The sequence below is a fragment of the Schistocerca serialis genome, chromosome 4 (genome assembly GCF_023864345.2).
Source record: "Schistocerca serialis cubense isolate TAMUIC-IGC-003099 chromosome 4, iqSchSeri2.2, whole genome shotgun sequence".
Classification (NCBI taxonomy): Eukaryota; Metazoa; Arthropoda; class Insecta; order Orthoptera; family Acrididae; genus Schistocerca; species Schistocerca serialis.
Genome location: NC_064641.1, coordinates 155,246,239 through 155,273,235, shown reverse-complemented (window position 1 = coordinate 155,273,235; position 26,997 = coordinate 155,246,239). Strand labels below are relative to the sequence as shown.

The 26,997-nt window shown below is 44.7% G+C and overlaps 1 protein-coding gene and 1 pseudogene across 1 annotated transcript in view; both read left to right on the top strand.

Annotated features, from left to right (window-relative positions):
- Window positions 1-26,997, top strand: part of LOC126473920 (netrin-1-like) — a 549,144-nt gene that overhangs the window by 410,180 nt on the left and 111,967 nt on the right. The gene's annotated exons all lie outside the window — the stretch shown is intronic.
- On the top strand, window positions 16,908-17,025 carry LOC126475733 (5S ribosomal RNA; annotated as a pseudogene).

Below are 26,997 nucleotides of genomic sequence, written 5' to 3'. Positions count from 1 at the left end.
TGCTGCCACTCACCGACTGTGCGTGGTTATTGCACATGGTCGTTGAACATAAGCGATGATCAGATTGTCACTGGATTCTGTGTATATGCGGAGGAAGAAGCTACGAAGGTAACTGGGAAGCTGTAATCTGGTCTTGGCTACGATTTGGGTTTGGATAAGACGCAGCTTACTGTGTAGTTTGTTCTAAAATCGTAGGGGTGCAATGGAGAAAGGTATAGTGTTGTGCATAAACTCAGCCAAGACGCTAGACGTATCAGATCTTGTGTTACAAAAATGAAGTGATGATGGATGTGCAAGGAGAGGTACTGAGGACACAAGTATTTAAGAAAGCGATGAAGAAACAGAGCCTGTTACAATCACTGGACCTATCTGACAGCATTCAACCTAAATGACCATGGGAAGGACTGCAGTCATCCTTGCGTAAGCACTAACGGCTACAGCGCAGCGTATTCATTTTTCACTATTTTCATCGTGTTGAGCTACATCATAGAAGTAAAGGAACAGTTGCACTAAACACGGGCTAGTTTTTGTTGTCGCTGTCTGAAGTTGCAACATTCTAATTTCACACAGCTTAAACCTAAAAGCACTTAAAAAAAATTGTGCAGGAGAAATATGCACAAGTTTTGGAACAGGTTTTTGCGATACATTGAAACGTCTCTGTGAAGTCGTTTCATAAGACGCTTGTCGAACTCGGTACAACTCATTCACTTTACTACCTCATTTTAGCTCAACTCATGAACTCTTAGAGAAAGACTGAGCACTCAAATAAGGCCTATTTAATAATATATGTGTGTTTTAATGTGGGTTTTCGGTTTTGTTTTGTGGGAAACGCTGAGTTGGTCACCGTCCGCTGGGAGCAGACGATGTTGCTTCTCGTTCGAAGGAGAGCACAGGATGACCAACTTAGGTTTTCAATACCTGAACAGAGAGGTTTACCCATCTTAGTCGAGGGCTGTGTAGAAGGCTGTTTCTGTGTGTGAGGTTGCTGACGGAGGGCTACTCCTCTGGTAGCTTCCGCTGCACGGGGAACTAGATATCCTCGAAAAAGAAAGGGGGCACTCTTTGGTAAACGTTTGGTGATTACGGATTGTAGCTCTTACGGGTGGTTTCAGGTGATAAGAAGCAGATTGAGTTAGAACTTCGGCTTAACTGAAGCGTGTGAAGCGAGTTATTTTTCCGAATGTGCCATAATTATATTACTTTAAATAGCCGATTTTTGCGTGTTTGATTTAAAAGTGTGGAAGCTACTTTGTTCATTTTGAACAACGATGAAGTGTTCTTTAGTGCGCTTTCTACAAATCAGCTTAACATTTTGATTCGGAATGCACCACGTGCTCTAGTTCGGCCGTTTGCAAGCAGCACACACAGTTAGTATGTTGAATAATTATCGCACAACCTCGAACATTGGTTAAACCTCTGTGCAGAACAGTGCATGCGTAGAATCGTAATGCGAATCTCACTGAGATATTTTTATGGTATGATTGCAGAGGAGATGATAGTACCATTGTCTCCCAACCCCGTTTTCTGTGTTTCTTCTTGCTGTAGTTAAATTGTGTTCTGTTACATTCTCACGTAATTCTTACTTAAATATTTCTCGTCAGGCACCAGTTATGAGTAGTTAGGATGTACAACCAAATACTTACATACAATAAGTAATCTATGTGAAAGATAAATTCTGTGGTGTTGATCTTATCAATTACTCCGTTTTCCGACCCTGCATTAATCAAGTTGCTTCATGCACGACATGGGGTGCTATTTATCTGGCTACTTGAAGAAATTTGCATCCTTGTAATTAAATTACAAAAGTAATTAAACTAATAATTTTCCAGCTCCATTTTTTTCTAAATGGTTAGGAAGGGCTTGGGCTGGTGGCGACTCTGAAATTCTGAATTTTTATCATTATTTGTGTGAGAGAAGCAGCTAGAAATGCGAGATAACGTATATGGCTCGATGAGAAACGTCATAAAGATGTAATACGTTACAACATTGTCTCATCAAGAGACAATGAATAGCACTTTAACGGTATTTCATGAGTCACTTAAAGCTGGTAGAGCATAAACTGAATCGAGAGCGAAGCACAGAATGTGGCGGATAAGTAGAACCATAGCTAATGAGGTTCAAATGGCTCTGAGCACTATGGGACTTAACTTCTGAGGTCATCAGTCCCCTAGAACTTAGAACTACTTAAACCTAACTAACCTAGGGACATCACACACATCCATGCCCGAGGCAGGATTCGAACCTGCGACCGTAGCGGTCTCGCCGTTCCAGACTGAAGGGCCTAGAACCGCTCGGCCACATCGGCCGGCGGCTAATGAGGAGATGGGAACATGGACTCTCACTACCAGTTAGGGAAAATTGGTCCACTCTCTCCTTTTTACAATGGCCACAAATACTAGTCTGTCCACCGTGGATCAAGACTTCGGATAAGGAAGGAAAGAAAGTAGGTAAGGGTTTAATGTTCCACCGACATCGAGGTCATTATAGACAGAAAGCAAGCTCGGAACGTTTCAAGGATAGGGAAGGAAATCGGCCGTGCCCTTTCAAATGTATCCTCTCGGAATTTGCCTCGAGTGACTTAGGAAGTCATGGAAGACCTAAATCTGGGTAGTTGGACGCGGGTTTGAACGGCCGTCCTCCAGAATGCGCGTTCCGTGTGCTAACCACTGCGCCACCTCGCTCAGTATCAGGACTTGATACGAACCACTTGCCAGCACTGTTGACGTCTTTCATACGCGTTAACTGGGTGAAATGTGTGGGGAAGCAGTTATTGCCGCTCTATTGGAAATTACTGCCAATGTTCGTTAACCAGAATGGCCTTCTCTGAAGTGAAGTGGACAACCTTAGACGGCGAGCAGTTTTAAGGGGAAGGGAAGCTCCACCCACAGCGAGATCTGTGCGCTGGCCGAGAACAGTCGCAGCTGTGGAGGCTGCGGGCAACTACTGTACGTGGAAATAGCGTACTTTCTCAACGTGTAAATAAAAAGCAAAGAAAAACAACCGAACAGTTGTTAAAACGCCATTGCTCAACTGTCTTCGCAGCATTAATGTGTGCACGTCATGAGCATGCCTTGCGTTTAAGAAAGCAGAAAATCCAGAGAAGTGCATAATAACCGGCTCATTACACCTCTTAATACTGGGCTGTCTTTTATAAACCTAGGGGATCCGTAGATTTAGCTGTAAGAATTTACTCTCCGGTAGAGCGGGAGACAAAAATGTCATGGTGTACAATAAACTTATATCCCTTGTTATCTAAATTAACTAAACTAATAACCCCCCCCCCCCCACTCTTGATCATTTAAAGAATCAAAGTTCCATGTATCAAACAGCTTAGAACGGCTGACTACTTCACAAAGAAATTATTCAACATCGAAAATTTAATATGTGTTAAACTTTTTTGCTTTGAAAGTTTATTGTAACACCTAAACTCGTGTTTCTAAGTGTCAAGTTCATATGCGACGAAGGCGTAAAACTTATTTTGATACCGAAACGTATAAATTTCGGCGTAGCGCAACAGAACTACATGAAATTTTAATTTTGTACGGATTTACATGGAACTCACGATACACGATGCGAAATCCAGACTAACCGGTACATCGAACAGTTCGTGTGCGTGAAAGAAATGAAATTTGTGTATGCCATCTGACTGCAAAGCAAATGTCTCAGATTAAAATGTTGGCCGTGAATATAGCTAATCTTTATCTTTAATCTTGCAAACAGTCACTGTATGAGAACTGTTATTGTAATTACAGAACAAATGAACATAAAACTTAACGCATCTGACTTTCTATTACAACTACTTGAAAATTCACAAGATAGAACGTCACTGAAATGTTTTGTTGATAAGCCTCTCAACTGATATGATTTTACTGTCACAAATACACTCCAACAACCACTGTTCCTTACAATGGACATGAATTTTGATGATTATTATATTTACTGGCATATATGTACGCATGGAAAGCTCGCCTGCACTGCAATCTGGTGCTATTACGAATGTTGATGTGACTGTCAAAAAATCAAATTTCATTTGCCGTACTTGCTGTTTACAAGTGAAGACGGTATCATACCAATTTTCATAATATGCTTCTCAGTACACAACTCGCGATATGCAGTGCGAATGTGCAAACAAAGGTTGAAGCTAAATGAAAATAGGGAACAGATCTTAACGAAAAGAGAACAAAGATTCAAAGTTTAACTATGATTCATTAAGCCATGACAACAGTACACCATTTTCATAAAGCTCTCACTCCTAGACAAATTATCACTATCTTTCGTAATAACTTTCGTATGTACAATTGCCTTCCTTGACACTTGTTTCACCTACAAGAGAAGACTATATGTTGCATTATAAAACTTCAACCATACGCAATGTTTTAACAATAAGAAACTACACGGTCACAAATAAAAAAAAATTGATTACCTTAGATGTAGGCTTTTTCCATTCTTCCATTCATATCATCTCATTTCCTCAATATTTTTCCTCAGTACATATTATTACAAAATCCTTTTTAAGTAATTCTTCCTCCAGTACACGGCAGGTTCACTTCCACCCTTCTCAAACCAAATACATAGCCAGACTGTCCAACACACACTGCTCTCTTCAAAAGAAGTAACCTCTCTGACCAAAGAAGATAATATTACAGAGGTTGAGAAGATTTATCAAATTCGCAACTTCATTCACATTAACGGCCAAACCTACCTGGAAAATCGTCATGGCAAATAGGACCGTCCCTTTTCAACTTCCATTATTTTGTGTGAAGGGGGTGTCAGCGAGAAAATTATTAAAAAGGTTTGAAATTATGTGTAAAGTTTATTGGCAGTCGCTAAGAGCTGTTGTTCTCGAACAATGGATAAAAATAGTGTGGATAATTTGCGCGCCTCAACTTACCCTGCCTCGAGCCATACACAGTTCCCAAGTGAAATACTTGACTCTCAGTAAGTCGATAATAACAGCATTATAACTTTCGAATCCGGTCAGTAATTATACGAAATACTTAAAACAAAATTTTGTTGCCGGTGGAAGCCATTAGACAGGCATCTTGCGGCTGGAGTTGAGTGACGGTTTTACCCCTTTAGCGATATACCCTCTGCCAGACACTTACTTGTGGTTTTGCAGAGTAGCTATGTAGATGTAAAGAGTGGTTGTGCAGGATGTGGACAAACCGCAGGAAATTACTGAGGAAGTAAGGAGCAAGCAGCGTCATTGCGACCCTTCCATTTAACAAAATTATTCTGTAGATCGTCCCTACCCGCCAGGGTAGCCGAGGGCGCTAAATGTGCTGCCTCCTAGACTCGGCTAGGCGCGCCGGACCTGGATCGAATCCGCCCGGCGGAATAACGACGAGGGCCGGTCTGCTGGCCAGCCTGGATGTGGCTTTTAGGCTGTTTTCCACATCCCGCTAGGTGAAAACTGGTCCCCCAGTTCCGCCTCGTTTATATGACTCTCAGACATTTGAAAAACGTTCGCACTATTTCATGACTTACACGAGACGCAGACAGCTGGGGTACACTACTCCCGTCCAGGGGGGGGGGGGGGGGGGGGGGAGTTCGGGGTGGCGGCAGGAAGGGCATCCGGCCACTCTCTGCAATCAACACTGCCAAATCAGTCATAACAAAGCCGACCCCGCGTTGGAGCGGGGCAAAGGCCTGAGAAAGAAAGAAATTCTGTAGATTGTCCCTATATCAGTAACGATGGGGATGGTTCGAACTAAACCTCTGGAACTGCATATCGTTTGAATGTCTACAGTATCCAATTCTAAATTACTAGCTGAGAGTCCTCATCAAGTAGACGTCACAACAATCATCGAACAAATTCAGAGACGTATTGCTAAGGTCGTACTGGTCATTACAGTCCTTACGAAATAAACTGAGAATATCTGGAAGAAATAAATAAATAAATGTCGGGGAGACAGCTCGCCTGGTGCAAGTCTTTCGATTTGACGCCACTTCGGCGACTTGCGCGTCGATAGGGATGAAATGATGATGATTAGGACAACACAACACAAAGTCCCTGAGTGGAGAAAAATCTCCGACCCAGCCGGGAATCGAACCCGGGCCCTTAGCATTGACAGTCTCTCGCGCTGACCACTCAGCTACCGGGGGCGGACTATCTGGAAGAAAGGCGACGGGTGTCTCGTACAGCCCTGCTGAGCAAGTTCTGAGCACCGGTAGTGCAGCACGACTGAGAAACTAATCCGCTGCTTAGGGGTCATAACAATAAGGTTTATGGCGCGTACAATCGCTAATATTGACACGGAAGTGACTACCGATTGTGTAGTGGCTTACAGTGTGCGAATGTAGGCAAAGAAATTTGACGCCGTGAATAACAGATTTTCCAAGTAATGTGGTGGTGCTTGAAATACATTATTTCATCACTTTTGATGGAGCCACTGTGATGTTTATGCGGGTTCATGGTCACGTAGGTCTGACAGTAATCGAGACCCCTGACGCTACTGGCAAGGCTACAGTCCTCGTACCTCAGGCCGCTAGTTCTTACATTCCGTCCGATGATCTCTGTGTTGCCGTCTGTCAGCAGGTGTTGTCACTTTGGTATCATCACTGGTTCTCTATTCATGGGAGCAAGCTCCGGGTTTTAGCATTTCCCAGCGGCTTGGACGACCTCATCTCGGCCCCCTCGCCGCGATATCATTTTAACTAGGCTGCGTATTGGGCACAGTCTTTTTAACCATTGCCATTTGTTAAGTGGTCCTCCCTCACCATTTTCTGTAGATTGCGCCCAGCTGTTGACGGTCCGTCATTTCCTGGCGTAAAGCCATTTTTTTTAACCGCTTACGTTTTCGTTGTGTTTGCCGTATGCATTATCGGCCGTTTTAGCGAACGAAGAGCGGGCTGTCAACCGCGTTTTACTTTTTATCCGTCGTAGCAATATGGCGAAGGCCATATAATTTTAGTTCATGACCTCCGTTTCTCTATGGTGTATTTTATAGACCTTTCTCCACGTTCCTGTTTTAGCTCTCTTCTCTTCCGTCGGTTGGGATCCACGTGTAGTCGATTTTAACTCCTCTATTTGTCTTCGTGTCCTACAGTCTTGACATGGGCGCGTATGACCCCAGTTGTTTTTGCGCCCTAAAACAAAACAAAATTGACTTAGGAGGACCGCCCAGCATTGCGGTGGCTCCTTCTAAAGGCTCACATGATATCAGTGGAAGGAATCACTCGTGAGTTCCAAAGTGCTAACAGCCATCCAGCTAACACAGTGACTGTGCGTAGCAAGTTACAAGAATGGCCCACAATGCTCGTGCATTTCCTCATGAGCCACAGATTTCTGTTGTCAGTGCTAGCCGACGCTTGAGGTGGAGTAAACAGCGACGCCACTGTACAGTGAATGTCTGGAAGTGAGTGATCTGGAACGGTGAATGGCGCTGTACCGTGTGGCGATGAGATGGAGCGATTTGTGTTCGGTGAATGCCTGGAGAGCGTTACCTGCTATCATGAGTAGTGCCACCAATAAAGCATGGATGTGGTAGCGTTAAGGTATGGAGGTATTCTTCATTTTTAGAATTGCCCCCTTATTTCGCGTAAGAAAACTCTAAATGCTGAAGAATATTAAAGCATTTTACAGAATTTTGTACTGTGTACAGAAGAGGACTAGTTAGGAGATGATGATAGTTTGTATCGCCATGACAATGAACCCTGTCATAAAGCAACATCTGTGGGACAATGCTTTGCGGACAACGACAGTCCAAAAATGTACTCGCCTGAGTAGAGTACCGACCTGGACCTGCTGCAACACCTCTAAGATGAGGGGGAACGTCGACTTTGCTCCAAACGCCAGCGTCCAAGATCCCTACCTTCACTGATTTCGGCTCTCGAGGAAGAACAGGGTTCCGTTCCTCCACAGACATTGAGAGACCACATTGAAAGCGTCCCCAGCAGAGTTCAAGCCGACATAAAAGCGAAGGTTGGTCATATCCGATGGTATTGGCTCATTACCTAGCTTGCATTTATGGCAAATATCTTGCCCAGCGCAAAGTCCCAAGCGACTGATAAAAAAAAAAAAGCACAGGTGACTCTTGTATACAGAGTGAAAAGTATTTAAACCGACAAACTCGGGGAGGTTGTAGGGGACCTCAAAACAAATATTTTTCCCTAATGTCATTTTTTCCTATGAGGATTATTCAAACCAGTGGAGGCCGTATTACGCTCGTCAGTTTTTAGAGGCCGTATTACGATCTTCAGTTGTAGGGAACTGCTGTCCACCACTGTATTAGTGAAGTGTCTCTGTTTACTAATGGAGCGATACACCTGGAGTAAGTACACTGATATGGTTGGTGCGTACTACGTAGCGCACCACAACGGACGAGCTGCACAGCGGGTTTATCAACAACATTATCCTAATCGCCGTGTCCCTCATCATACGACCTTTGCTGCTGTATACCAGCAACGTCTGCGTGAGACCGGGTCATTTAGCAGATTACCTGGACAGGGACGCCGTCGCACGGTAAGAACGCTGCAATTTGAGAAAGCTGTCTTGCAGCATGTGGAGCGGGATCCTTCAATCAGCACTCGCGCAATTACACGTAACATGGGGGCGAATCAGACGAATGTAAGAACAGTCCTTTGAGAGCAATTGTTACGTTCATTTCACTTACAGCGTGTCCATAACCTAGAACTAGCTGATTATCCACCCAGAGCACAGTTTTCGCAGTGGTACCTGGAACAGTGTGAAATGCATCCTACATTTCCATCCTCTGTGTTGTTTACCGATGAAGCAGTGTTCGGGCGTGATGGAGTCTTCAACATGCACAATTTGCGAATTTGGAGTGAGGATAACTCACATGCTACAGTTACTAGCGCTCAAGTGCGGTTCTTCGTAAATGTGGGGGTCGGTATTGTTGGGGACTGTTTAATTGGGCCGTATCTGCTACCTAGGCCATTAAATGGCAGGCACTATTACAGTTTTCTCGCCAGAGCATTGCCAGCATTGCTGGAAGACGTCCCGCTTCCTTCAAGACAACGCATGCGGTTCCAACATGACGGGGCGCCGGCACATTTCAGTCGTGTGCGTTGATTCCTGGACCGACTGTTCCCAGAAACGTTGATTGGGAGAGGTGGTGCTGTCCCATGGCTTGCTCGATCCCCAGATATGTCCCCTCTGGACTTTCTTGTGTGGGGAGAGATGCGCAACCTTGTTTACGCAACTCCTGCTGCATCAGAAGAGGATTTGGTTGCCCAGATAGAAGCAGCAGCAGGAACAATTCAGGATACTCCTGGGGTTTTTGCCCGTGTCAGACAGAAAATGATCCGATTGTTTAACCTTTGTTTATGTGTCAATGGAGGCATTTTTGAAATACTACTGTAATTGAGATGGGGTTGTGTTAATGTGTTGTCTCTTGGTCATAAAAAAATTGAAAAGTGTTTGTTGGTTTAATTAATTTGCCGCCAGAGAAATCTTCCTCTACCGGTTTAAATACGCCTCATAGGAAAAAATGACATTAGGGAAAAATATTTGTTTTGATGTCCCCTACAACCTCTCAGAGTTTGTCGTTTTAAATACTTTTCACCCTGTATAAGCAGGATAAAAGAAGGAACCGGTAAAATTACAGACCAATATTCCTAACTTCGGTATGCTGCATAATCCTTGAACATATATTCAGTCCGAATGTAATAAATGTTTCGGCGTAACATCAAGCGCTGACACGTCGGCCCGTAACGTTGCAACAGAGGGGGCTGTGAGACAACGTCAGCCAATAGAACGCTGACTTGGACGACACCACGACAGGAGCGGCACCCATACGAAGAGAATATAAGCACCCCTCCAACTAGCCTCGGCCGCACTAGAAAAGGAGCCGTCTTCTTAACTCTTTAGTCGTGCCTTATCTTTTGCTTGCATGGAAATTATACATATCGAAGGACACTGATTATTTCCTTGTCGCCAATTACTTGCAACACCTTTTTGTAAAAAGGATAAGTATTGTCAATTTAATTTGCTGTAATAAACTCCATTAATATGATTTGCTTGAATGTTGTCTACCAGGCCGAGAGAACAGCTTCCTATGCACCCTGTACTAGACGAGTGGCTAGGATCCCAAAATACGTTTTCTTGAAACAGGGAAATATGTCCACAAATCAGCATACTTTCAGAAAGCATTGCTCATCCAAAACTCAGGTTGCACTTTTCTCGCATGATATACTGCGAACTATGGATGGAGGGCAACAGGATTTCATATTTCTAGATTTTCGAAAACCATTTGACACAGTGCCCCATCGCATTGTGTTACCGAAGGTATGAGCATATGGAACTTGTTCGCAAATATTTGGGTGGCTCGATGGCTTCTTAAGTAATTGAACCCATTATATAGTTCTCGACGGCGAGTGGTAATCAGAGACAAGGTTATCACCGGAAGTGCCCCAGAGATGTGTGATAGGACCTCTTTTGTTTTCTGTACGCATAAATGATTTGGCGATCCTGGTGGACAGCAAACTGCTGTTGTCTGCTGATGATGCTGTAATGTGTCGAAGCCGAGTGACTGAAGGAAGAATCCAATGACTGAGACAAAATTCATAGTTAGTGTGATGAGTGGCAGGTAGCTGTAAATGTAGAAAAAATAAAGTTAATACGGATGCGTTGGTAAAACAAACCCATAATGCTCGAATATAGTATTAGTAGTGTCCTGCTTGGCACAATCGTCGTTTAAATCTCTGATCGTAACACTGCAAAGCGGTAAGAAATGGAACGACACTTTGAGGATTGTGGTAAGGAAGGCGAGTAGTCGCCTTCGCTATATATGGAGAATTTTGGAAAAGTGTGTTTCATCGGTAAAGGAGATCGCATGAAGGACAGTAGTGAGTACCGCCCAGAGTGCTTTTGATCCGCACCATGTCGGATTAAACGAAGACATAGAAGCAATCAAGTGGCGGGATGCTAGATTTGTTGCCGGTAGGTTCGAACACCACACAAGTGTTACGGAGATGCCTCGGGAACTCAAATGGGAATCCCTGGAGGGAAGGCGACGTTATTTTCGAGGAGCATTACGGAGAAAATTTAATCAGCTGGAATTTGAAGCTGACTGCACAATGATTCTACTGCGCCAACATACAGTAAAGATAAGAGAGATTCTGTCTCATATGGAGGCATATAGACAGTCGTTTTTCCATCGCTCTATTAGCGAGTGGAACAGGCACCGTACGTTGGCTTACGGAGTATGTACGTAGATGTGGATGCAGAAGCGACATCCACTAATGTACGGTACTACACAGGCCCGCTCTCCATCGAAGAGCACAGTTGTTGCCTATTACTCCCTGTGAAACAGAATAACTATCGTTCGCCATAAAGCACAGTCGTTAACTTTTATTACTTTGATCGTCCCAGGCGATAGCGCGAGATTCCCTGCTTAAATTACGGAGGAGGCCGTTTAATCCCAGCTCGTTTTCCAATCTCCCAGTTTGTCTAGCGCCGTCGGGACGATAAGGGTAAAGCGATTACAGTGATTTACACTTCACAAACAAAATTGAAAATACATACACGCTCTTCAGAAGCTGTGTATCGTCTCATATTGCATTAGATCGATAGCAAATTTATCGTTGTTGGATACTATATTCGTGGCTGTATTTCATAACTGTCCGATTCTCCTCAACCAGATTGGATCAGGACACACATCATCTAGTGAATGCTTGGAGGCTCTCGTGGGTCCATACGGAAGAGAAGGTAAGTTGCGTAACAAGCATATCAAAATCTTTACAAATTTAATTACACACTACTCATAAATACAAGTTTTTACAGTATCGCATAAGATTTTCAAGGCTGATCGGATACAATTCGTACTTTTTCCGTCAAAGTGGTCAGCATTTGACATAAATATTACACTAATTCGCAAAGAAACACGTATTTCTGAAATAACAAAGTAAGTCTGAGTTACAATACGCACCGGGATCAATAGTTACCTTTGTTCTTGTCTTTTTAGTTACTGTGAAACCACATAAAAATGGGCTGCTCTTACACTGCTGTATAGTGAGAACTAGTTCGTAAATACTTGTCAGTTACGATTAGGGAGCGAATTACTGCATATTGGTAAGGATGTCATATACTGGATTTCAACGCACAATTTTTTTTTATAAATACCTAGACTGAATGATCTGGCAAAATTTTCTCTTTCACTGAGCGGATCTTCAAAAACATGCTCCATTTATGAAAAGAAAGTAGTTGCACAGTAGTGTTGATGTGGTCACATAAAATGCAGAAAAAAAATTAGTCCACCATTTTAGAGGTTTTTAGTTAACTCAAGATTTATTGTTGCAACAGTTCATATGGATTACATGGGGCCGGCCGGAGTGGCCGAGCGGTTCTAGGCGCTACAGTCTTGAATCGCGCGACCGCTACGTCGCAGGTTCGAATCCTGCCTCGGGCATGGATGCGTGTGATGTCCTTACATTAGTTACGTTTAAGTCGTTCTAAGTTCTAGGGGACTGATGACCTCAGCAGTGAAGTCCCACAGTGCTCAGAGCCATTTGAACCATTTTTGATTACATGGAGATCAGAGGTACCAGGTATCGACCCGTGCTGGAACACCCATATTAGTACGTGGAGTAGCCTCTACGGGCCGCAGTTTAGACGCTGACTCTGACAGCCAGTAGATCGTACAGATGGCGAATGCTGTCCTGGGATACGTTATGCCACTCCTGCTCGACCTGTTCACGTAGTTCTGTAACAGTTGTTGGTCGACCAGTCGGACGACTCACTTCTCGTCCCATCGTATCCCACACGCGCTCGATTGGAGACAATTCCGGAGATCGTGCTGACCAGGGAAGTCCTGAAAAACGCGTAGAGTTTCACGGACAGTGCGTGGGCATTATACCGCTGGAACAACACGTCACCTTTTTGTTGCAAGAACGGCAAAAGCACTGATCTAACAACACTCTGCAAGTACCGAATTCTGATTAATGTTCCCTCCAGAACCAACAGAGCTGAACGGTAGCTTACCGCACCCCAGACCGTAAGGCGTGGGGTGGGGCCAGTATGTCTCCAACGAATGCACTCTGCGAGACAGCACTCACCAGGTCTACGTCGCACGTCATCTGCGTGCAGGCAGAATCTGGTTTCTTCGATGAAGACCACGACGCACCATCATGTAGCAGCCTCATAATCCTTCGAATCATCAATGGTCCTTCATCCAGCAGGGGAGGCAAGGTCCCTTGCAAGAAACGTTGGTAGTTCCTGCCTGTTAGGCGACGTGGAAGGAAGACTGGTCCCAAAGTACGGTTGCCAATTATCCTGCCCCCACACATTCCGGCTGGACCTATGTTGAAAATTCGCTGTCACCATACGACGGGGGTTCTGCATACTATCACACAGACGACTGTCATGAAAGCTGAACATACCTCTCCGCCTAAAGGTGGTTTCATTTGGGGATAGGATGGATGACACAAATCCCGGAATCGTGGTTACCTGGTGGAAAAACAGTGATGAAACTGCTCCCGATGTGGAAAGTCTGTCGCTAGGTAGCCCTGCACACGCTGTAAGTGATAATGATAGTAAAAATTGTCATGCAGAATGTTCCCCACGGTCGTCTGGTTTACCTTGTTCTGGCGGGCCAACTGCCTAGTACTGACAAGGCGGTCACCTTCCACAGTGTTAATCATATTTGCCTCCAGGTGTGGTGTCCGGGCTGGCCGAGCAGTTCTAGGCGCTACGGTTGGAACCGCGCGACCGCTACGGTCGCAGGTTCGAATCCTGCCTCGGGCATGGATGTGTGTGATGTCCTAAGTTCTAGGGGACTGATGACCTCAGAAGTTAAGTCCCATAGTGCTCAGAGCCATTTGAACCATTTTTTTGTGATGTCCGGATACGTCCTTCATGATTTTCTGCTTCCTGAAACGACCCTGTGTCAGACAAACGGTGAAGCACTGTTGGAAACACTGAATGCTGTAGTGGTTGTCGGCGGGGATAGGTCTCCTGATACAACCTTGCTGCCTGTCGCCCGTTGCCATTTGTCTTTCCCTAAGACAACACCATGTCGCCGAGCTCTCGATTCGAATACGGAGCAATTGTGTACGACGCTGTATCACATCCACTACGAGGTCAGTCAGCAAGATATTTAATATTACCGATTACTTCGGCAAGAGAGGGAGCTAGGACATGACGTATGAGGATAGGAGGAAATTATGAATACTGTAACTGGCTGCATGGTACAGCGATAATTATTAGACCGCAATCTCTGTAGCTATATATGATTGAGTAAATGATTCTAGCATGGAAACCATGCATATCCAGACATAAGTTCATTAGACCTTTTTTTGTTTCGTATCCTCTTATCGACCAATCCCTAGAGTTTTTACACGGTGGAAAAAATCACTCTGTATGATCACACAACAGAATGCTGCACGTCCATATCTAGCTCCAGTGTTTCGGAATTGTCACTATTTGTGTCATGTTGAACTGCAGCACAGTAATAAAGACTTGGCATGACTAAAGATAGATTTCATTTTGGTGTAATTTAAGGTGGAAATATTTTCTTGAATTTTTGGATAGCAGGTTGTCAATATATTTCCTGATTATACCAAGGTGTTCTACTTTTCTGAATGTTTTAAAGGTAGTTACGTATTTTCAGAAGAATACTGGAGGCACTGATCTACGAACTTCATGATAATCAAAATTATCTGGTACATTTTCTATGCTTTTTAACTCCTTTCGTATATCAAGGGATTTGATTTTTAAAAGTTAGTCATTTCGTAACACCTTCTCGTAGTACCTTTCAGTGGGGTGGAGTTGTTCCCTAATAATTCAGTGACAAACCACATAAGTCGTTTTGGAAATTTCTGTTTTATGTCAAATTTATTTTATAAGAAATGAAGTTCGGAGAACTACAGTTAGCATTGAATCGGTCAAGACTTTTATGAGAGATCTAATTTGTGAAGGACCAACACTACCTCAGTACGTATCTCAGCCTGTCAATGATTTACTCTCCAAATATTACATTTCTGAGGTGAACGACAGAAATTAAATTTCTGTTTCCTGATACTCTTGCAGAGAGAGTGTAAAACAGTGTTCTAAAAACTGTCTGATTTGGAAGCCACCCGTGCCGGAACAAGGCAACAAGGCTGTGGGAAGATCCGGGAGAGACAGGCAGGCAACGTGTTCTTCCGAGGGGGGGGGGGGACTGGTTTGTTCTGAGAACCCTGGATGCTGGCTGGCTCTCAGCCGCGCTATTGTCGCTGCGCAGATTACTCCTGAAATTGCAGCCGTAAATCTGAGGGCGCACGAGCGCGAGGCTCCGTTTCGAGTCCCGCGGAGAGTAAAAACGCGCCCCTGCCATCTGGTCTCAGGTGCCTGACGACCGCAGCGCCGCCTTCAGTCTCTGCTGGTCTCGAGGTCGACGAGACGCTACTATTACAGCCTTCCTTCTGTTCTTTATAAAGTTTTATTCGTAAGTTACCACGTCTGCAGCTATAAGTGCAGCACTTCATTGCCACTACTTTTTACGTTCCTAGAACCTCCTCAGACGATGATTGTCTATCGTACCAGAGAGTGCTTTGAAACGTATCTAGGCCACAGTAATCTATATCAGCGGTGTGACGCCTTGTAAATGTTGAGCAGATAAAGAAATTATTACAAAAAAGTGGCTATTTAGATGCTTATTGGCCTTAGAAGACCTAGAGTAAATTTAAAGTTTCCTCATTTTCCTTCTAACTTTCGACCCCGTAGCTTATAGGGTTTCCTCTCTGAAACTGACACATTTAGTCTTGTCTGAATCATTATCACATAGTCAGCCACTGTGTTGTCGTCTTATGCGATAGTGCTACTGAGACTTTCTCGCACAAAGAATGCAAAACATTTGCGTCCTGCACCTTCTTACTCACTGCTGCATTGATACCAGCAAAAGTACAAGAAAAAGAGATGACTAGGACTTCGCCATAACACCTAATAAATCTGTATTAGAAAACGACGTCGTCAACAATGAAACTGGTGTTTGTCATTTATGATGGTGATGGTCTTTATGATGGTGATGGCCTTTTGTGATGGTGATGGCCGTTTGTGATGGTGACGGTAGCTGCAACGGTGGCGGCGATATTGAAGGTGTCTGTGGCAATACTGATTGAGTGATCATCGTATGGCACGGTTGCCTGGGAGACACTGAGAAATAGGTTCAGCTGCCAAACTGAAAGGTTTGTCTTTCCTGTACGTAGTGTCACCTGTCATTTGATAAATGTGGATTTGGCAGTTAAGGACATCAATTAAGTGTTCCTGTGATTGGTGTTTGTGGTTTGGTATTTGTTTGCATTGTACCATGGTGGGGAAAAGACGGTCGAACCCGACAGAGGGAGGTGGCGCAGTGGCTAGCACACTGGACTCCCATTCGGGAAAAAGACTGTTCAATCCCGCCTCCGACCATCCTGATTTAGGTTTTCCGTGATTTCCCTAACTCGCTCCAGGAAAAATGCCAGGATGGTTCCTTTGAAGGGGCACGGCCGACTCGCTTCTCCGTCCTTTCCTAATCCGATGAGACCGATGACCTCGCTATTTGGTCTCCTCCTCCCAAACAACCTAACGGTCGAACACATTGCCAGCACATAGCGTACTTGTCTCGAATAGCAAGAAGGGGGCTGTCGGCCTTAACGCCCTCATCTGATGGGCGTTTCGTCACTAACAGTGTCACATGCCCTCACTCCATGAGGCACTGCGGGGAGGTTTAGAATTTAACGCAAAACACCAGTATTGGATCAGGCTTACCTCAGATTCGATCACCACTGCTTAGTTGTGCGCTGACGACCTAGCCTGTAGAGGCAGAATGGCGATACTGATCCTTAGTATGCTGATAGTGATGGCTATTATAATGGTACAGGTACTGATATTCAAGATATACTAACGATGCTACTGGTACTGATCCAAATGGTGTAGATTCTAATGGCGGTGGTGGTGGTAATCATGATGCTAATGATAATAGTACGGCAACGGCCTTGCCACAGTGGATACACCAGTTCCCGTGCGATCACCGAAATTAAGCGCTGTCGGGCGTGGTCGGCACTTGGATGGGTGACCATCCAGGCCGCCATGCGCTGTTGCCATTTTTCGGGGTGCACTCAGCCTCGTGATGCCAAATGAGGAGCTACTCGACCGAATAGTAGCGGCTTCGGTCAAGAATACCATCATAACGACCGGGAGAACGGTGTGCTGACCCCACTCCCCTACATCCGCATCCTCCACTGAGGATGACACGGCGGTCGGATGGTCCCGGTAGGGCACTCGTGGCCTGAAGACGGAGTACTTTAATGATAATAGTACTGGTGCTGCTACAAATTATGGTACTGATGCTGCTAATGATGATGACACTTCTGATAATGATTGTGACGATGATGAGGTTGGTGAGACTGATGCTGCTGATGACATAATGGTGTTGATGCAAAAGCTGATGACCCTGAGAATGATGCTAGTGACGCTACTGCTGAAGCTGACGGCGACACCGGTACCGTCGGTGCCGAAGTCCACGATACTGATACCGATACTGTCAATGATAAAAAATGTAATGTAAGTCAATGCTGCGATGATATGCACTGATTTGGTGAAGCTGCGCGACAAAGCTAACGCGCCCGAAGGCCCCGGCATGCGTCGTGTTGGGCGCGGCAATTTCTCGAGCTGCCGGACCTCGGTGCAGGTGGACAGAGCCACGCCGCTCGCCTCTACTCGTCTCCCGAGTGTCCGCGCGCCGCCGGAATGCAAATGCTCGGTCTGGGGCCGTGGCTGTGGCGGCTCATGAATATGTAAGCGGCGCCTTGCCTCGCCTCGCGACGCCGCGGACCGCCCCCCCCCCCCCCCCCGCCCCGCCCGGCTCCCATCACTGCCATCCGCGTAATCGCGGCTCGCTCTCGGCCCACATTCGCCGCCACCATTGCCACCGCGGCGGTCGTTCGCGCAAATTGAACTGACCCATTCACGCGCCTTCCTCCCTCTCGGCGATCTTTTGCTGAGTACGTGTGCCCTGCCCTATCGCTTTGCTTCGGGTCTTTCCCTTCGCACTTTTATTTGGCGGATTCGGAGATGTAATCGGAATATTCCACTCGTGCCGGAGGATAATGCTAAAAAGGAGCACACTCCGCTGCGTGGTTTCCGGACTCCTAAATCGCTAATCCAGCTCACATTTCACACGTTATCAGAACAAATAACTGTCGTTCATGAAAATTTCGATCTTATGAACTCAATTTTAGGAAGCGTTTCTGGTGTTGAAGATACTGGATGTATCGAGAAGAACGTCTGACAATACAGTGTGGCTCACTGATCGTGACCGGGCCAAATATCTCACGAAATAAGCGTCAAACGAAAAAACTACAAAGAACGAAACTCGTCTAGCTTGAAGGGGGAAACCAGATGGCGCTATAGTTGGCCCGCTAGATGGCGCTGCCATAGGTCAAACGGATATCAACTGCGTTTTTTTAAATAGGAACCCCCATTTTTTATAACATATTCATGTAGTACGTAAAGAAATACGAATATTTTAGTTGGACCCCTTTTTTCGCTTTGTGATAGATGGTGCTGTAATAGTCACAAACATATGGCTCCCAATTTTAGATGAACAGTTGGTAACACTTAGGTTTTTTAAATTAAAATGCAGAACGTAGGTATGTTTGAACATTTTATTTCGGTTGTTCCCATGTGATACATGTACCTTTGTGAACATACCATTTCTGAGAACGCATGCTGTTACAGCGTGATTACCTGTAAATACCACATTAATGCAATAAATGCTCAAAATGATGTCTGTCAACCTCAATGCATTTGGCAATGGGTGTAACGACATTCCTCTCAACAGCGAGTAGTTCGCCTTCCGTAATGTTCGAACATGCATTGACAATGCGCTAACGCATTTTGTCAGGCGTTGTCGGTGGATCACGATAGCAAATATCCTTCAACTTTCCCCACAGAAAGAAAACCGGGGACGTCAGATCCGGTGAACGTGCGGGCCATGGTACGGTGCTTCGACGACCAATCCATCTGTCATGAAATATGCTATTCAATACCGCTTCAACCGCACGCGAACTATGTGCTGGACATCCATCATGGTGGAAGTACATCGCCATTCTGTCATGCAGTGAAACATCTTGTAGTAACATCGGTAGAACATTATGTAGGAAATCAGCATACATTGCACCATTTAGATTGCCATCGATAAAATGGGTGCCAATTGTCCTTCCTCCCATAATGCCGCACCACACATTAACCCGCCAAAGTAGATGATGTCCCACTTGTCGCAGGCAACGTGGATTTTCCGTTGCCCAACAGTGCATATCACGCCGGTTTACGCTACCGCTGTTGGTGAATTCGTCGCTAAATAGAACGAGTGCAAAAAATCTGTCATCGTCTCATAATTTCTCTTGTGGCCAGTGGCAGAACTACACGACGTTCAAAGTCGTCGCCATGCAATTCCTGGAGCATAGAAATATGGTACGGGTGCAGTCGATGTTGATCTCAACACCGACGTTTTTCAGATTCCCGGTTCTCGAGCAATTTGTCTGCTACTGATGTGCAGATTAGACGCGACAGCAGCTAAAACACCTACTTGTCCATCATTTGTTTCAGGTCGTGGTTGACGTTTCACATGTGGCTGAACACTTCCTGTTTGCTTAAATAACGTAAATATCTGGCGAACGGTCCGGACACGTGGATGATGTCGCCCAGGATACCGAGCAGCATACATAGCACACGCCCGTTGGGCATTTTTATCACAATAGCCATACATCAACACGATATCGACCTTTTCCGCAATTGGTAAACGGTCCATTTTAACACGCGTAATGTATCACGAAGCAAGTACCGTCCGCACTGGAGGAATGCTACGTGATACCACGTACTTATATGTTTGTGACTATTACAGCGCCATCTGTCACAAAGCGAAAAAAGTGGTCCAACTAAAACATTCATATTTCTTTACGTACTACACGAATATGTAATAAAAAATGGGGGTTCCTATTTTTAAAAAAACCGAAGTTGATATCCTTTTAACTTATTTCGTGAGATACATTGCTCGGTCACTATCAATGGATCTCCCTGTATATTTTGTACGTTGGATCGTGCTTCTTCCTGCGTCCCCCTTGGGAGAGGTGTGGGGACTGGCAAGTTTGGTGGAATATGAACTGCTCAAAAGTAACCTAAAAGTCATCATCCATATTGTTTGTGTCCTCTTTCATTACTGCTACATTCTCATCCTCCAATCCTATCTATTCCCTGATTCATTATTTTGTTTTCCTGTCTTTAATCCTTATTCCCAGCATGTTTCTCACTATTACCTGTTGACCAATACTCAGTTCTTGGAAGGCTTACATGTTAGAAGTCCATGTCTCATGCTATAAATCATAACTGTTAGTAACAGCCAATGGTGACGGTATGAGAATTCGTTCCAAAGCGAGGGGATTGTCAAGGATCTAAAACGTTCGTCATTTCGGCCTCACTTGAAACTTCGTTTTGAAAACCCAATTTAGTTTTTCAAAAGCATTCCAATAGATTCTATTTCTTTTCGTATCCATTCAGTCGTCCCCCAGCTCCCTAAACACAGAAACTCTTGGCCGCTGCTGTGACTGCGGTTTTAAAATTGCACCATTTTACGGCTTGAACCATTTCACGTACAACTCCATCTTCAGGTGGAAATCTTTTATTCATAGCCCGAGTAGGTCTGTATACCTCACTTGGCATTACTTGCTCAGTGTTTTTTTTTTTTTTTTTTTTTTTTTTTTTTTTGCTCAGTGTTTTTTTTTTTTTTTTTTTTTTTTTTTTTTTTTTTTTTTTTATGCAGCAGCTGTGTTTCTGATTCATCTACTAAGGTATGAGAACATTTAAAGAGACCGCAGTGTACCCGTAAAATTTTTCTGTATTGTAAGCTACTGTTCTATCCATCAGTTTGAGTGATGAAATGCGCTTGTCTACCCAACATGAGTTCATATTTTGTTTTCTTCGCGTTTTTATTATTTAGAATCGTCTTTATAAACAGATTGCAACTGTATATTCTTATATCCTCCCTAGGCATTTCCCAATTCGTTTGTTCAAATACGACACGTTTTATCGTGTTGCTGTTTCCTTTTGCTAGAAACTTCAGCCGTGAGGTATCCTAGAATAAATGTTGTCTGGTGTTCTTGATGAAGTATCGCTACAAAATCCATAGTCTGAAACGGAAAGTCATTAGTCTGAACCAGAACATTGCAGTCAGCTTGCATAGATGTTGGCAGGACGTAAGGTGAGACGATAGCTCAGTGGTTCATTCTCTCAGCATAACGCGTACAGTGCCATGTACTGTTCTAGCTGTATAGTTATCGAACAAAGGAAAGTGGAGGATGGAATCTGGTGTTGTATACCATCTGCAGAGTGTAACGGACAGGTCATTATCAGCAGTGTCAAGTGTCGTGACTCCGAGAGAGACCGTGGAGGGATTTGGAATTTAACCCACCTACAGAGCGAAGTCTGGTGGTCATGGAAATGACGCCACACTTACAAACTGCCAGACTGTGGTCACGATGGCAGCGTCTGTCACGTATGGGGACAATGTTGAGGTGGTACCGGTGGCGAAACTGTGGACTCGCATTCAGGAGTGCGGTGGTTTGAAACCCCATTCCACCATACCGATTTAGATTTTCGGAGGGAAGGAAGGAACGAAGAAAGAAAGAAAGAAAGATAGATTTGGGTTAAACGCCCGTTGAGGTCGTTCGAGGCGGTTAGATTTTCCGTGGTTTTCTTACATCGCTGAAGACAAATCTCCGGATTGATTCCTTTGAAATAGATGCGTGCATTTTCCTTCCTAGTCTTTCTATAGTGATCTAGTCGTCGACATCGCGTTAAATCCTAATCTTATGTCCTTCCTTCAGGAACGCAGGACTACCTGAAGAGGACTTGTCCGAAAACTCAGGAGCAACGGTGTTCACTCTTCTTGTGGTCTGAGGAGCTTAGCGTTCCTTTTTTGGACATTCGACGTCGAAGTGTGCGGCCAGTCCATCCCGCAGCAGATAGATTCGAATCGTCGATGCCGACAGGTCCACATCTGTTAATGTGATCCAGTACCGTGACAGAATTGTGAATTAAGATACACGATCTCTTACGGTCAGGCGAACAAGAGTACAGTATCCATCCATCAGTGGTCAAATTCCACGGACTAAAACGCTGCCGTCGTGGGTATCACGTTCTTCTATCCACTCATCACACACACGAGCGCTTGCAAGCGTGCTCGCGTGCGTGACAAAACCGTTCTTATGAGAATGCATCCCCAGTAACAGACGAAATTTTACGGCGATGCAAGGCCGTTTCTCGAAGATCGAACATTATTCCTAGTTCCAAATTATTCTCACATTCTGATGTGTTGGGCCCTACCAACATCACCGAGACATGCCTGTACTTACTCTCGCGTTTCCACATTCGCTTAACTGGGCTCCTACAAAAGGAGACGCTGCTAGGTCTTCGTCTGTCCTATTTGACTGCAACCTTAAGACGTCATTGCCGATACGCTATACTGCGGATAGAACGACTCTCTAAGATTGATCTACCGTATTCCTCAACATAAGACTCGTGTCACAACTTCGATCTGTACATCCACTTTACACTGAATGTTAATGAATTGTGTTGTTGTTGTTGTGGTCGTTGTGGTCTTCAGTCCAGAGACTGGTTTGATGCAGCTCTCCATGCTACTCTATCCTGTGCAAGCTTCTTCATCTCCCAGTACCTACTGCAACCTACATCCTTCTGAATCTGCTTAGTGTATTCATCTCTTCGTCTCCCTCTACGATTTTTACCCTCCACGCTTCCCTGCAATACTAAATTGTTGATCGCTTGATGCCTCAAAACGTGTCCTACCAACCGATCCCTTCTTCTAGTCAAGGTGTGCCACAAGTTTCTCTTCTCCCTAATTCTATTCAATACCTCCGCATTAGTTACGTTATCTACCCATCTAATCTTCAGCATTCTTCTGTAGCACCACATTCCGAAAGCTTCTATTCTCTTCTTGTTCAAACTATTTATCGTCCAGGTTTCACTTCCATACACGGCCACACTCCATACAAATACTTTCAGAAACGGCTTCCTGACACTTAAATCTATATTCGATGTTAACAAATTTCTCTTCTTCAGAAACGCTTTCCTTGCCATTGCCAGTCTGCATTTTATATCCTCCCTATTTCGACCATCATCAGTTATTTTGCTCCCCAAATAGCAAAACTCATTTACTACTTTAAGTGTCTCAGTTCCTAATCTAATTCCCTCAGAATCACTCGACTTAATTCGACTACATTCCATTATCCTCGTTTTGCTTTTGTTGATTTTCATCTTATATCCTCCTTTCAAGACACTGTCCATTCCGTTCAACTGCTCTTCCAGGTCCTGTGCTGTCTCTGACGGAATTACAATGTCATCAACGAACCTCAGAGTTTTTATTCCTTCTCCATGGATCTTAATACCTACTCCGTATTTTTCTTTTGTTTCCTTTACTGCTTGCTCAATATACAGATTGAATAACATCGGGGAGAGGCTACAACCCTGTCTCACTCCCTTCCCAACCACTGCTTCCCTTTCATGCCCCTCGACTTTTATAATTGCCATCTGGTTTCTGTACAAATTGTAAATAGTCTTTCGCTCCCTGTATTTTACCCCTGCCACCTTCAGAATTTGAAACAGTGTATTCCAGTCAACGTTGTCAAAAGCTTTCTCTAAGTCTACAAATGCTAGAAACATAGATTTGCCTTTCCTTAATCCATTTTCTAAGAGAAGTCTTAGGGTCAGTATTTCCTCGCGTGTTCCAACATTTCTACGGAATCCAAACTGATCTTCCCCGAGGTCGGCTTCTACCAGTTTTTCCATTCGTCTGTAAAGAACTTGTGTCAGTATTTTGCAGCTGTGGCTTATTAAACTGATAGTTCGGTAATTTTCACATCTGTCAACACCTGCTTTCTTTGGTGTTGGAATTACATAACTTATTTTGACGACAAACACAACACAAAGAAACTTTCACACTAACCATCTCAAATTTTGACACCCTCAGTGTCAAAAACCACACTTTTCAGACAGGAGTTCCCACTAAAAAAAACATTTTTTCGCCCTGTACAACATACCACCCAACCGTCTTAACAACGGGCCGGCCGGAGTGGCCGTGCGGTTCTAGGCTCTACAGTCTGGAACCTAGCGACCGCTACGGTCGCAGGTTCGAGTCCTGCCTCGGGCATGGATGTGTGTCCTTAGGTTACTTATGTTTAATTAGTTGTAAGTTCTAGGCGACTGATGACCTCAGAAGTTAAGTAGCATAGTGCTCAGAGCCATTTGAACCAATCTTAACAACGGAACTGCAAGTTTCCCTGAGACACCGATAGCAGTCGTGCGGGATCCGGTGGACCCAGTGGAAAACGCCCGCTGAGCCACGCCCCTAGCAGCTCTGTACCACGAACGCCCTCTCACGCCGCAATAGAGGAGAGCCGGCGGCGGCGGCTCTCCCCACTCACCGCTATGCAGACACCGCCCAGTCGATACCATAGTTCGTAGTGTTGTGCAGGGAGCCTCTTTTTTGTGGACTCTGTGAGCTGGATTCTATTAGTTGTCACAATATTTGTAACCAATCTTCGTAAGTTGGGAGAAATAAAAGTTAAGAAAATCTTTTGTTTGCTGTCTAAGCTATTCACTAATCATTACTGGTCCTGTCCAGCTTTCCTACGGTCACAGTAGGACCACTCTGTAGACCACCTCTCCTTACCGTTGTGTGCGAAGTCTTCGAAACAGTTCTTTTGTTCTTTTTCTTTTTTTTATTTGGTGAATACGACTATCAGCAATACATCTCCATATATCGTCTTTAGGTTTGTGAATAAATAAGAAATACAGGTCAGCGACACTCTGTTACTGGACGGTTTAAAGATATGGTTTGCCAGAAAGAAGAGTACTTTACCGTCCTGTACCCAAACTTCTGCACTATAATTATGTAGTTCACAGCGATGGAGCCATATTTAGCATACATAGCATTATTTGATGCTGTAAAACCGCTTACCGAAATTTTGGAAGATTCGCCGTGTTTGAGAACGTGACTTAGCCAAGTGAAGATTTTTAGAGAATTCTTGTGGTTGTGGGCACAGACCTGAGATCGTAAAAACATAAAGCGAGGAACACGAAATCAAAGCCGGGCGCGAGCCACCCTCAAGTCCACCTCGCACGGGGCAACATTACCATGTTTTCTCGACGGAGCGCGTGACTGTTGACTTCAGGGCCGCGCGGGCTGGCCGTGCGGTCTGGGGCACCTTGCCCCGGTTCGCAAGGCTTCCCCCCGTCGACGGTTAGAGTCCTCCCTCGGGCATGGGTATGTGTGTGTTGCCTATAGGTTAAGTTTAAGTTAGATTAAGTAGTGTGTAAGCCAAGGGACCGATGACCTCAGCAGTTTGGTCCAATAGGATCTTACCACAAATTTCCAATTTGCTGTTGGTTTTAGGCATCAGGGGCGACCAGTTCCCCTATCGTAGCTGTCGGCTGTCCCAGGTCTGCGACATGTTGTTCGATGGTCAAATGGTCATCTCATGTGTCAACGTTCAGATAAAAATTGCGATATTAGGTATTTTGGTGATGTCAGGAAAATGAAAAAAAACGAAAAATTCGGAATAATGTACTCTGTACCATTCAGACAGAGCTATTGTTGTCAGCATTCGAATGAAACTTAGTCTTCCAAATTGAAGCATCGTGTTGATTAGTACCATCTTGAAATACTCGTATTATGAAGTTTTACTTATTGTGCTTACACTGTACAGCAAGAAGGCTACGTAATTAAATTTATAGGCTGGTATACAGTAAAAAAATTTAGTACACAGAGCTGCCACTTCTCTTGCCGTCGTACTTGGCTGGGCATCAAGTGAAATAAAAACAAACAAATGTGTGTGAAATCTTAATGGACTTAACTGCTAAGGTCATCAGTCCCTAAGCTTACGCACTACTTAGCCTAAATTATCCTAAGGACAAACACACACACCCATGCCCGACGGAGGACTCGAACCTCCGTCGGGACCAGCCGCACAGTCCATAACTGCAGCGCCCAGACCGTTCGGCTAATCCCACGCAGCGGCATCGAGTGATGTTGAGCTTGGAAGACAGAAGCTGCTTCAACTCCATGGCGGAGCTGATCAAACGCAGTGGCTAGAGAGTGGTGGCGTACCAATCATTTGACAACCCGTGAACAGACTTTTTCAGTGGGAGGAGATTTGTAGTGTGTTTTGGCTAGGACAACAGTTGAACATCCTTTATATCGTTCGTCGGAACAGCACGAGCGGTCTGCGATCCTAGATCGTCTTGTTGAAAGATAATGTCAGGGAGAACATGTCAGGAATGTATCATCTATTTTCCAAACTGTTGCTATGTGAATCGTATATCCGATGACATCTCGAATCATCGTGCTGGGTACTGCGCCCTTTTGATCACGACGAATGCGATCTGGCAATGTTCGCTCCCTGCGGAACTGCAAACAGGCGCGACTAATCTGAAAATACGACATGGTGCCACTCCTGTTACGTGGCGCACCGCTGCGGGCGCGCGTCCTGCTGCAGTATCAGGGGAAGTCATATAATGATCACCTTATTGACAGTTGGTGGTAGTCCACACATCGTCATACTGTTTGTGTGGACACTTGTCTCGTTGCAAAAAGTCCGTTTCATTACTGAAGGTACGTGACGTGGCTGTATCTTGCACAGCCGAGCAAACATGTCTGCATCCTCTGGCGGTAGTGACGTGAGGCCATTCAGATCCTGCATGACGTTGAACGTGGCCCTCCTAAACTCAACAGCTCAACTCAAATTCGTGTAACAGCCGTGAGATCCTGATCAGTGCTATCAGCAATGTCGCGGAACGATAAATTGCAGGCTCGTTAGGCTGTGTAGTGTCGCGACCCACTCTCTGGACGGAAATGTGATTAGTCTTTAACAAAAGTAAGGCATGGAAGCGCCGTACAGCATTAACAGCCGCGTATCGTTAGTCACCAGTGGAGCGACACGTGAGTCACAATAACTGACACACCAGTGGACTGCGAAGCGAGGATAGTCGAGAACAGCGGTAAA